This window comes from Chinchilla lanigera, unplaced genomic scaffold, assembly GCF_000276665.1.
Source record: "Chinchilla lanigera isolate Chin_1 unplaced genomic scaffold, ChiLan1.0 scaffold00040, whole genome shotgun sequence".
NCBI lineage: Eukaryota > Metazoa > Chordata > Mammalia > Rodentia > Chinchillidae > Chinchilla > Chinchilla lanigera.
The window spans coordinates 13,036,555-13,049,990 of record NW_004955441.1 but is presented as its reverse complement, the minus strand read 5'-3'; the positions used below and the strand labels follow the sequence as shown (position 1 = coordinate 13,049,990).

General features: G+C 43.4%; 1 protein-coding gene across 3 annotated transcripts in view; it reads right to left on the bottom strand.

Annotated features, from left to right (window-relative positions):
* Positions 1 to 13,436, bottom strand: part of Prkce (protein kinase C, epsilon) — a 499,694-nt gene that overhangs the window by 92,406 nt on the left and 393,852 nt on the right. The window lies entirely within an intron of this gene.

Below are 13,436 nucleotides of genomic sequence, written 5' to 3'. Positions count from 1 at the left end.
GGTCGTGAGTTCGGTTCCCGGTACCGGAGAAAAACCAAAAAAAAAAAAAAAAAAAAAACCAAAAAAAAAATACCAGTGCCCCACTGGAGGAGCCGCACCATCACGCATGTGAACCACCCTCACCATCTTCACCCCGAGCCTGGCTGCAGCAACAACGGAGTAGTTCCTTATCTGTAACTGAAAGAATCCTAACCTCTCAAAGGAAAAATCCAAGCTGGGTGTGGTGGCACTGGGCTGCCAGTGCGTTCAAGGCCGGCCTGAACTACATAGAGGGATCCCGCCTCAAAAAAAAAAAAAAAAAAGGGAAAAATCCTCCTGTCCCCACCTTCCTTCCTGGCTGTCTTTATTCCACCAACACTGAAGATATACGTTTAAAAGATAGCAGCTGTGGTAGGAGAAAGAGGAGCTCATATACTGCTTGTGTGACCTCTGGCAAAGGACTTTATCTCTTTGTACTCAGTTTTCTGGTCTGTAAAGATAAGGGTAATATAACCAGCCTTGCAGACTTCTTAGGAGGATTAAATAATATATTACAACGCCTGGCTCATAGCTGGTACTCTCCCATGGTTGCCCGTGACGATTGTTATTAACAGTATTATAGTTGTTATCATTATTACTGAATCTCTACTTCTTTCTGCCCTCTCTCCAGCTTTCTTCCCTGACCACCTCCTCTTTCAACAAACACTGCTTCCCTTGGCTTTTAGACTGGTTTTCTTGCTCTAGGGCTGGCAGGGGCTCTTCTGCCTGTCCTACAGGATTCTCCAGCAGCCATGAAGCATGGAAATCCCACAAGGCCAGGTCCCGGGCTGTCCCCTTCCTCACTCTGCCCATGTTGGACCACACCACACCCAGTTTCTGAGGCCCTCTCCCCGGAAGGCTCACACGCAGACCTCCACTCGGGACTTCCCCTGTGAGCTCCGCTTATCCAAGTGCATTTCTGCTCTCCTTCCAGATGCCTCCCAGGTGCTCAACTCAACATGTCCAAACTGACTCCATCACCTCCCCGGCAGGCTGGCTCGCAGCCAGTTTTACAAGTCAAAAAACTGGCAGTCATTCTTAATCCTCTTCTCCCTCATCTCTTACCCCTGCCACCACACCCTCCAGCTTTTACCTATTGGGACCCTCCGGCTCTGACGTTTGTCTGCTTCTGTCTATCTCCCCCATCATGACCACCAGTTTGGCCCAAGCAACTGACATCTCTTGTTTAGATGCTTGTGTCACCTTGTTAGTAATACTCCCTACATTCATTCCAGTCCCCGTTCAAATGCTGGTTGCACTACAGACAGAGGGACCCTGCTGAAATGGAAATCTGATTGCAATTCATTCCCCTCCCTCTTTTCGCTCTACTGCTCAACTTTTAAAAAAGCTCCTTGCTCCTCTTAGAATAAAAAGAAAACTCTTTAATATGTCTCAAGGCCTGTATGATCTTGAGTCATTTGCCTTCCAACTGTCCTTTGTTACCTTTGCCCCAGGACCTTGTCTTATGCTGTTCCTGCTGCTTGGAATGTTTTCCCCTCTCTCCACCCACAGTGAATCTTTCCTCAGAATTCAGATTTCACTGCAGCAATCTCCTCATCAAGAGAGTTGCCCCTGACTGCTCTGACAAGGTCAGATCCCCCTCTTCTGAGCTACATTCTTTGCTGCAGCATTCAGCCCAGTGGAGGTCTTATTTGTATAACTGATTTATGATCTTTCCCCAACAGCCCATATGCTTCATGAAGGCAGGAACTCTTGGCACTTCTGGCCTATGTGTGTAAGGGAATTAGAGACTCCAAGAGAAGCTGCTAGAATTCCCTGTAAAAGGAAGAGCTACAGTGGAAAAAGAGTAACGACTTTAAGAAAGAAACAGAACCAAAGGGTAGGCTCATATTTCTATCTGCAGGTCTTTACTGTTCTAGAGTTAAAGAGTCAGCCTGCCATGGGGTGCCTCCTGCCTGCAAGCTCTGCAGATGGGGGACTACTCTGTTTCAGCCACATCGAGTCTGCCCCCATCAACAATCCAGCTCTCTTGGGGGCCCTTTGAGGAACACAGCTTAGGCTCCTGAGCAACCCCACTGAGTATAAGCTCAAGACTGCCTAAGCAGGCACTGAAAAGTCTGCCTGTTCTACTGAGTGTCAGGAGAGGAGAGATTTTTGTTGCTTGAATTCTTTACTCCGGCACTTACAGCTGAACCTGACATATGGAAGATCCCAAGTGCATCCATGTTGAGTGTCCGTGTTCTTTAATGCCCACCACGGCCCAGGTTTCTGGTGCTAGAACTTCAAAAGTAATCCAGAGTTGGTTTCCACTGTTCTTTCTTTTATTACTCTCATTTTAACTTGTTCTTACTTTAGCCCACTTTGAACTTTAATTTTAACTTGCTCTCTCTCAGTATAGCTCAATGTGCCCCAAAGCAGAATCGACCCTTTTGAGATATCAAGGATGTTTTAAAGTAAGATAAGTTTTTCCCTTCCCCTCCTTCTACTCAGTGATTTGGCCTTGTTGCTGACCTCCAACTACAACACACTTGAGAAGTGTGTTCTCACAGAGTGAGAACCTCAAGTCATTCTGGGAACCGCTTAATTATATAAACTGAAATCAAAAGAAAGCTGGCAAACCCAGCGGCTACTCGTTAATCCCCTCTTGGCATCAGTAGAAAACAAAACAAAAAACCAACTTCCTGGTAAAGTAAGCAAATATGTTTTCTGAGGTAATCAAAGCTTTTAAAAGCCTTATTCCACCTCCTCCTCTCTTAATCTCCCTTGAATGTCTAAAAAGTTACAGTCTTGTGATAGCAAGTAAAATAATAAAATGAAGAGAGAGATTAAGTATCATGGCCATTTAGGGTAAGAACAGTTAATAATGACCTACAGGCTGAAAGGACCCTACCATGTATTTGAGATCTGCATTGAGCGCCACTTTCCCAGAGGACCCACCTTCCTGTCTCTGCAGGGAAAGCTAGGCCCACCCTGTCCCGCTCGCAAGGTGTGATGGACAGATAGCCAGAGGCTTCCTCCCAGCAGCACCGCGTGTCCTGCCAACTGGGTTTGTTTGGACACATATTCTCCATCATTTGTGAGATGTTTATATGTGCAAAGATTCTATCACTTTCAAGTCAATTTCGCATGAGTGATCAACAAAAGACTAGACTTGGAACACTGCCTTTGATGCACCAGTGACGGCATGAACGATTTCTCCAACGTACCATCTCCTTTTCCCTTTCATGTTCAAATCATCGAACTTCTCAATTCAACAAGTCTTTCCTGAGTGCTCAGCCCTCAGCTAGGTGCCTGGGAGACATGGGAAATGATATAAGCCATGGCTTTGGTTTCCAAGAGCTGGGAATGGATCCTGGGAACAACAGATTGTAACACAAGATGCTAGATCATATACGCTACACGCTCTGGCGCTGAATCAGATTGCAAATCCTATGTATGTGGTTTGTATCTTTTTAGCTGCTGAAGGGAATGATCATTTGTCAGATGTGCACGAGATCTAGGGGTAGAGGAAGAGGGAAGAGAGAGGAGAGGAAGGGGAAATTAAAATCATTAAGATATGACACATACATGTATCAACACCCCATAATGAATGCATCCATCAGGTATTGTAAGCACAGTCTATTAAAAATAAAATTTTAAAAAGGGAATGAAAACAAGTTACTCTCCTTCTTCAGTATTATAGTTTCTTGGTAGAACCAAAAGAATGATCCAACCACTTTGGGAAACTCACCCAAATAAATCTTATTTCCCCAGTATTAATTGTTAAGCCACAAAAAAAGAACAGCCAGCATCACAATAAACAAACAGTAAATCGGGAGCAGGACTTTCCACCTGCGCCACAAATATGACCTGTGTGGACACGGTGTGGCATTCTGCACGGGCACAGCTTCGCTCAGGTGGTGTCCCAGGGCTGGCTGCTGTCACTGTTGGGAGGTTGGTGCAGATACTAAAACGAAAGATTTTTTTTTCCTAACTTGAGACTCATCTGTCAATTCAGGGAAAGTGAGTCTCATCTGAATAATAAAGACCCTTAATAATATGAATTTTCCTATACAATAGCAACAATCACCTTAACAATGTTTAAAAAGCTGTTTTCACATATTGCTAGCCCTTTTTAAAATGGCTTTCTCCACCTTCTACCTCCCACTGTTGAAGGTGTCACTCAAGTGATGACACTGATGTGGTCTTTCCCCAAATTCAGAGTTACCACAATCAAATCCGTATAATAATGATCAGCTCCATCACCAACAGGATTTTAGGAAATATAAAATGGGGTTTCACATGGCTGTTTCTTTTTTTTCTGAACACAATGCAGTATTTTCATTCATTTTTTAAAAGTCACTTTATTGAGCTATGACTGACATACCAAAAGTGGTGATTATTTCATGGATAGAACTTGATGAGCTTGGGGACAAGTATACACCAGTGAAAGCAACACCACAATCTATGCCATAAACACACCTATCACTTCTGAAAGTTTCTCCTACCCTCTTTATCATTTGTGTATGTGTGGTAGGTCACACAGGAGGATTACCCTGAGCACAATTTTAAGTACATAATACAGTACTAGGCATAATACAGTAATTTCTAGGCACTTTCTTGCATAGAAGATGTCTAGAATTTATTCATTTTCGGTAACTGGAACTTTGACCAACACTTCCTTGATAACCCCCCATCCCTAGCAACCACCATCCTAGTCCCTGGCATTTTGTTTTGTTTTGCTTTTTGAGGGTCTTTTGACAGGGTCTTTAGGCTGTAGTTCAGGCTGGTCTGGAACTTACTATATAGCCCAGACTGGCCTTTAACTTGCTGTGATCCTATTGCCTTAGCCTCCCAAGCTCCGGGGTTACAGGTGTGCACGAACAGCCGGGTAAGTTCCTGCTTTTATGAGTTCAGCTATTTTAGCTTTATCATATAAAGTGGTATTGTGTAATATCTGTCCTTCTATATCTGGTTTATTTCACTTAGCATAATGCTCTCTAGTTTCATGTATATTTTGCAAATGATAGAATTCCCTTCTTTTTCTAGCAAATTGTATTGCCTATAGATGTGGCTTTTTCTTATCATAAGCAAGAAAGGGCAGAGTCAATCCCACTTTTAGTCAAAGGAGAGATACCCTTTTTTTGGAGACCCTTATCAGAATGACAACTGACCAGATAGTAAAAATTCCACGCTGCAGTCTGCTGGTTGAGAAGGTATACACTTTATTCACGCATGCGTATTATTTGTTTCTAATTGCTTAAAACTATACTGGTTTGACTTAAACCATTTGGCCCAAGTCTAACGTGACCTAAAGCTGCACCAAACTGACTCTCAGCAAAGCTCAAATAAACATTTCCTGCTTCTGATTAAAGCTGCTCTTAACCCAGAAAGCAGCCACAAGTTGCTGCCTTGGTGGCCCCCATGCTTCCAGCTGGGTGTGAAAGCCAGCGCAAAAGAAGAGTTTTAGTCCAATCAGTCAGAGAACACTTCCACTCCTGCAGGGGTTGGCTCTGCCTAATGCTAAGCCTCTATCCCATCCCACCAGTGGAGCAGTCCCAGCCAGACTCCATCTCACAGGCTGGTCACTGCAGTGGTCTTCTGCCAGGGGAGCAGCAGTACCCACAGTTCAGTGGGAATGGTGTGTTGTTAGTTTTATCTTTGAAAATAACAGAATCAAGAGTTTAGACAAGGAACCCGCCATGGAGAGCAGAGTTGTGCTGTCTGGCAAGACTGTTCCTTTCCTCCATTGCTCTATGTCCTGACTGAGCCACCATTTTCCAGATCTTGGCTTCCTCCTGGCTCGTTCCACTGGCTGCCTCCTCCATCATTTATCACTTGGAAGGTATGGCACCTGGCTCCTGTCCCATGTCCCCAGCTAGTCCCTTGGATTCCAGGGAAGCAGCAAGCCTTCAGCACATTCCCCTCTGTCTCCTGCCTAATGCAGAGGCCCAGTCACTTGCAGAGTTTTCATGCTCTGTGGTAAGCCTGGGGCTTACACTCTGGTCTGCCCAGGTGGTCAAGAGGATGACACAGGAGAAATTGTCTTCGATGCTACCAAGAAATATTTTAAGAAGAAAAGGTAAAAAAAAAAAAATGGGTTTTCCCCTGGGGCCCATTGGCACCAGTAGTCACCTTTTCGAAGGCAAAGTTAAGGACCTCTGGAAAGTTTCTCACACGTCTTTTTCACCATAAGCCTAAAAGGATTCTTGATCTAATTTCATTTGCCAACTCAGCCAAGGGCCACCTGCTGGGGTTGCCTGGCACCAACACTCTTCCCATGAGCTCAGGCTGCCCATACAATGCAGGGAATGGATAGCACCAAACTCTGCCTGGTCCATATATACACTTCTTTGTGTCCCTAGCAGGACCTAAGTGACCAATGGGTCTTCCTCGTAATGCCCCTTTCTTGTGAATCCCACCTGCCTACACTCAGTGCTTGTACAGCTCAGTGAAGAACAGAAAAAGCCTCCTGGGTGTCCAGTTCAGGGCTGCTGAAGGTGGGCCCTGCACGACACTAACACAGCCAGGAGGCTGCTCCTCTGGTCCGGAAACTCATTCACCTTATCATCATCTGTGTCAACAGAAAAGACCTACACAGGTCACACTCGAGTTCTGATTTCCAGGAGGCCAGTGTGCTGAATACTATTGTAAATAAAGCCTACAGCCTTGGGTTAGGTCAATCTTGAACCATTTTATCACTGCTGCTATTGTTTTCTCTATCTTCCTTTTTTGCTTCTTTGCCAGCTTAACTCTATTTAGAAAGAAATCTTGTTAAAATGTGTCCGATCTATGTTAAAATGACCAGTCAGTTCAGGAAAGATAATCAAGGAAACTTTTTTCAATCTTGCATATAGACAAGTAACTGAATCTTCATTACTTCTTTTCTAAGAGTATGTAAGTTCTGCCCCCTAGCACTCTGGGAGGCTGAGGCAGGAGGACCACCAAGTTCAAGCACCTTAGTGAGACAAAATTAAAAAAAAAATTAAAAAGACTGAGGATGTAGTTCAGTCCAAAGCCTTGGACTCAATTCCCAATGAAGAAAAAGAAAGAAGACGGAAAAGGAAGAGGAGGAAGGAGAGGTAATAATAATTAATGATGATGATGATGATGATAATAATAATAATAATAAGAAATAATAATGATGATGATGAGGAGGAAGTTATTGTGAGTTTGGAAGACCAGTGTCAGGAAACTGACCCCAAATAAAGAAGGCATGTCAACCTTTCTCTCCAATTGTGGAAAAGAAATATAACTCACTCAGTGGGGAATATTCGGGTTGATGGTTCATACAAAGAGAGGGGAAAGGCTGTCTCCTCGTACTCTCCTGGTTAGTTCTACAGATGTGCTGCTGGATTCATATGCATGGTTGCCCCAGACCAAACAAAACACTTCATGGCAGCAAGAAACAAGGAAGTGTAGGTGACATTTCCACTCTGCTGAATCCTCTTTCATGTTCTGACTGTTTTCACAAAGGCAAGACTAAGATATGCTGATCGGGGGAAACTGGCAACTTGGAAACAATACACTAATGTACACATACACCTCAGTCCTGTGGATTCTGAAGGCCAACCGCTTTGTTTTATATCTCGAAGGGCAAGGCTGGAGGCTGCAGGCACACTGGAGAGGATTTCCGTACGAATTCACTAATACTTTCATTAGATGACAGGTAGAGCATGAACGGAGGTTTGTGGATTATTAAATTCTTTGATCTACACATTTCCACTTGGGTTTACTCTGAACAGTGTGAGCACTGTGATGAGATAAACCCATAAATATTTGGTGTAACAGCACAGGCCTTCTGCAAAGAATTGGTGGACACTGTGCTATTGGAAGAAGGTGCACAATTCCCGTACATGCTGTTTACTTAAGACATACGAGCACAGACTCCGATCCACACCATGCAGTCTGCACGAGGTAGGCTCTGGTGCTTGTAGAGCAGAACAAAAACAGCTTGTGTTTAATCTGTCCACATGCCTTTTGTTCTCAGCGGCCTGGAAAGGTTGGGATGTAGACACAGCAGGTAAGACCTGCCAGATGAGGCTGAAGCTCTGAAATGGATTAAGGATCAACAATCTGAATTGGAGGCCAGTCTCTCCCAGTGCAGAAATCCATTCTCTAAAAGGACTGCTAGTGCTGTGAATGAGAAAAAAGCCAGGCGCTTGGGACCCCACATGGAAACTGTTCATGATCCGCTTATAGTCAATCCCTGTCGATAGTACTCTTTCTACCAGGGTTTAATTTTCTGATAACTTTTCTCATCCTCTTCAGCTGCTGCTCAGGCTGCCTGGATTCAAGTCCTAGCTCAATTGCAGCCCAGCAATTGCAGACAAACTCCCTGGCTGTGAACTTGACGTGTTGGTATCCCCATCTGCACAGCTGAGATTCAATAATAGCTCCTACATGGGGAATTAGAAGAGATTATCATGATTGTAGGCAGCTGACCACACACACTGCTCAGGAAAGTATAGTTCTAATTTCTTATGCACCAGCCCTCATTCTATAGCTGCATATGGCTCAGTGATGGACAGATTTCAAATCAATCATTTCATTTGTATTTCAGAGAGCTTTCAAAGAGACCATAGTCTAGTTAGAGGAAGGAGAAGCTCCAGTCAAGAGTTCACACCAGGGAAGGTACTGGATTACTTCTGAAGGAAAGCTCCACGCAGGAGCAGGACTAGCATGGGAGAGAACATCAACATGAGCAGAGTCTGGGTGTTCCAGGTGCAAAGAGCATGAAGGCGCAGGGATACCTTTGAACTCGGTCAACTTAACCAATAGTGTGGACGGAGCAAACCAGCTCCTTCTTGGCCTTTTTGTTTTTTCCCTCCAGTAAACTATAACCCACGGCAAATGTGAGGATACAATTAACAAGTAAAAATGGTTATCATTTATTGGGCACCCACCATATATCAACTATGAGCTACTTTTCTGTGGCTGCTAAACTCTTGAAAGCAGGCATCAAGCTCAGGAGCAGGTGACTTGCCCGAAGTCAAAGAGCTAGTTAAGTAGTACAGCCAGAATTTGAGGTCAGGTTGGTCTGTTCCAAAACCTGGTCTCTCTCTACGACACCAGGAGTCGTCCTCAACATCATTCAATAAAGCTCACGTTTTATGCGACAAAAATAAAGATGTATGAGGCGAAGTTTCCAGAGTGTGTGTCGAGGTCAGCACACCAAGCCTCCGTTCAGGTTCTTTTTATAAGGTAGTCTTGAATCTCTAGAGAGATTTAAACTTCCTGACAAATGCCAGATAAATGAATTGATTCAAGACAGTGGGAACTGATTTTCTTAACGGTCAAAAACATATGAATGACTTGTATGTTTTCAACCATAAGAACTATGGAGGAAGTTGTTCGTTTTAATTTAAATACTTTTCACACACGAGAACAAATCCCTTGTTGTAGACATATTCCATAGCTCTCATCCACACAAGCCTTACCCTTCACTTTCAGAAACTGCCTCAGAGAGCAGATGGGCATCTACAACTTCAGTAGGTGTGTGACAGCCACCTGGAGAGAGCTCATCCTGTGGGTGCTGAGCAGCAGGCAGAGGAAACTCAGAAGACACTACCAAGCACAAGACTGTCTTGAGGCCACTTCCCCTCTCTGAAGGGTCTCCACCATGACTGGGGACAAAGCTCAGATTGATCAGTGACACTGCTTCAGTATGTCATATGCAGAAGAATCAGCTGGGAACTTTTAAAAAACAGATTCCCAGATGCTACATCCAAATACTGTGAGTCTGTTACTGTAGCCTGGGACACGAAGTTCTGCCTTTCTAACAAGCACCCAGCTGTATCCCAGGGCTCTTAAGTGAATACCCAGGTTAGACTTCTCCCAGTGGTCAGTAACCTAAGTTTCAACCTGATATCTCACGACTTCCTACTCTCTACTTGGGTTTTCTTTGTTAATATCATAACTACTCCTTGCTCTCGGTCACTGTTGAACCATCTGAGCAAGCTTGTCTATACAAGTTGAGCACTTCTGATTCTCTTCTCCTTGGTGATGACTACTTAAGTGAAGACAGCCCTTAGAGAAATCTTCCTTTTCTGGATTCACGGCAGTGGCTCAGCCAACCATCTGATGGTTAACCCTATTCTGTACATGATACCTTATGTCATTGCCTTATATTCTGAAATCAGGATTATTTAATTTCGTATTTCTCCCCTACTTTTTCAACTGGACAATCTCAGTCCTGAAGAGCAGGAATTATGCCTTGCACAATAGTCAACCAATACATAATTGCTTATTCAACATGTCAATCCATATATTTAATATAATTTTGGTTCTGCATGGCTAACACGATCTGAATTATCAAGATGGGTGAGCACCATTATTCTAGACCATCCAACTCCACACCATTTCATGTTCTTGGCTGCCACAGCAGATACTAACATCTCTTTCTGAATGCTTTACTGAACCTAACATAGCAGGCCTGCTATAAATTAATAACTTATTCCTTATGCAGTTCACCCATATGTATATTCATCACGATCCACAATCTTTTTTTTATTAGTGCATATTTGTATTACATAATAAATTAATTCATCATGGGGAGTTAGGCCTTGCTGTGTTAAGCTGGCCTCCAACTCACAATCCTCCTGTCTCAGCCTCCCAACTATAAATCTTCTTTTAAGAATCCCAAAGTGTCAGGGTGTGATTGTGTGCATGCTTATATCCAAGCTACTGGGGAAGCTGAGGTAGAAGGGTTGGAAATTTAAGGTGTCTCAAAATAAAACAAAAAGGGCTGAGGATGTAACTCAACACTGGAGCTCTTGCCAGACATGTGCAAGGCCCTGGGTTCAATCCCCAATACTTAAAAAAAAAAAATCCTGTCTTCGTCACATTCCCATCACTGGGACCAAATACCTGGCACCTATAACTTAAAGGAGAGATTTATTTGCCTCACAGTGTCCGTGGATTCAGTCCAAAGTCAGCTGGCTCCAAGGCAGAAATGCACAGTGGAAGGGCGTGATGAAGGACAGCTGGTAGAATAAGGAGAGAGGATCTAGGGCCAAGAATACATGTGTTATGGTGTAGATATAAAGCGGCCCCCAAAGACTCATGTGTTTGGAAGGTGATTGAATTAGGAGGCACTACAGCTGGGGTGCTGCTGGGAATTGGAAGTAGAGGTGGGTCACTGGTGGCATGACTGGAGTGTGTATTTCCCTCCCAGTTCCTTTTTCAGCCTGTGCTTCCCTGCCACCATGACCTGAGCAGCTGTCCTAGGCCCAAGCCCTTCCACTATCCTGTTTCTGCTTGAAGCCAGCTGACCATGGACCGAACCGCTACAAAACATGAGCCAAAACAAACCTCTCCTCTTTCAAGTTGTGGGTATCAGGGTGTTTTGCCCCAGCAAAAAGAAGAACTGAGACAATACCCCCAGGTCAAGCCCCCAGGGGTCTGTCTCCAACTGGGCCCCACCTTTTAACAGCACATTCAGCCATGACCTTACCAATAGATTAATCCATGATGAGTATAGCACCCTATGACCTAATCAACTTCTAAAAACTCTGCCTCTGAACACACGAGACTTTCAGGGGACATTTTAGATCTAAACCATAACAGATCCCACCAATAATGTAAAAGTGCAGGCAAACCAACAGTTTCTCATGAACAGTGAAAACAAAAGATTTTTTAATTGCCTTCTGACTAATTCCTCAGCGGAGGACAGAATCAGTAAGACATTACACAAATAATAGTATTACCTAATCAATGAGGATTTTCTTGCAATACTGACCTATGAGCAACCCAATGTCAGGAAACTAAATGAGTGCTTGGAAAACTGATTTATTTCCATAACTTACTGTACCCTCACCGTGCGTCAGATTATTGATTTGCTTAGTTAGGAGGATAGCCAAACAATTATTATCAAGGAAACTGGCTTCCTGCAGAGCACTTGGGCTACCAGTTGGGCCTCCAGGCTCAGCCGTAAACTAACTGGAAGTGTTGGGCATGGCTTTCATGGTTGCCCGTCAGTCTTCTGCAGGTACCTGTAAGCACCTTCTAGAAGCCAGCAGTACGCCTACAACACATGGCCTGCCCCTTCTTCTTCATGTTTACCTTTGACATTATTTTGACATTAAGATACCCCTGACATTAGGATGTGTCTATCTTTGACATTATTTTTGTGGTTTTGTTTTGTGCTATGCAGACTGGATCCAAATCTGAACATGCAGGGAACATACAGCAGAGATGAGCCAGACTGCAAGGCCACAGTACAAAATTCACTATTCTTAGGCTGAAAGTCCTCCCCTGCCTCCGCCTCTCAAGCAGGACTCTATAGATATCTCAGGCTCTTTCTCATGGCCCCACAGCAAACCATTCAAAACAAATTATTTTAATAAACAAGGACTCACTATATGGTACACACCATTCATTTGGCACTTATTAAAATATAATACAATGATATATTTTTTTGATGATTGATGGAATCCTCATCCTCTCACCCTAAACCTATCTCTGAGCTATAGTTCTAACCCTTAATATGTGATATTTTGTATAGGATCAGACTCAAGTTTTATCTTTATAAAGAAATGCATTGCCTGGTCAATTAACAGCCAATTCAAATGCATAGAATTTTTAAAAAATAATTTAAAAACATACACTTTTGAGCATATCAGTAACACTAATCTATTTCACAAACGAGAATTAAAATTACTATCTTTTTATCATGGTAGGTCATTCTCTGCTTGGCAAAAATTTGTTAGCAATTGTGATTCCTCTCCATGCAAAGAAATAATGTTATCTCTTTGACTATATTCCATATAGCTCGGATCAACCACTAGTTCTAACTGTCCAAATTAGTTTTCTGTTGCTGTGTATTTCTGTTTAGATAAAACTCTGCCACCTTGGTTAAAACGGGAGCACTAACAATAGTGAGCAAGAGCATCCCACCCATCCAGAGACGGACCTCAGCACAGCATCAGCACCTCTGCCTGCCTCTATAACCAAGGACATAGTTGCCACGGACTTACCACCAAGGTTAGCCAGCGACAACAGTTGCCGGAAGCCTAGAAGCACAGCAAGAAACTCCTACCCTGCTCTGTCTATCCAAATGGAAAAATTTACAAAAGACTCAGACAGATCAATTCATACACTACGTCCCAGGCACTAGAAATAACATTTTTACAATATTTTTGAACAAAATGTGATGGATAATATAAGTTGTTAAATAAAAGTACATCTAGATTCCTAATGTGAATAGATGGTTTCCTGCCCTCTTCCCTGGAAACTGGAAGTCAAGATGCAACATATGGCCTTGACCAGTTCAACTCTGCTTATCTATTTCCATTCACAAGTCTGGGGGGAAAGAAGGGGGAGGAAAGAAAGTGATGTCAAAATAAAAAAGTGAGGTATGTGGCTTCTATTACTTCACCATCTCCTTTGCAGTAACTTTAGCCAAGCCAGCACTCAAATGGGAACGTTGGCAGAGAGAGAGGAAAGCAGACACAACAAAATAAAGGAAAGCAAGTTTA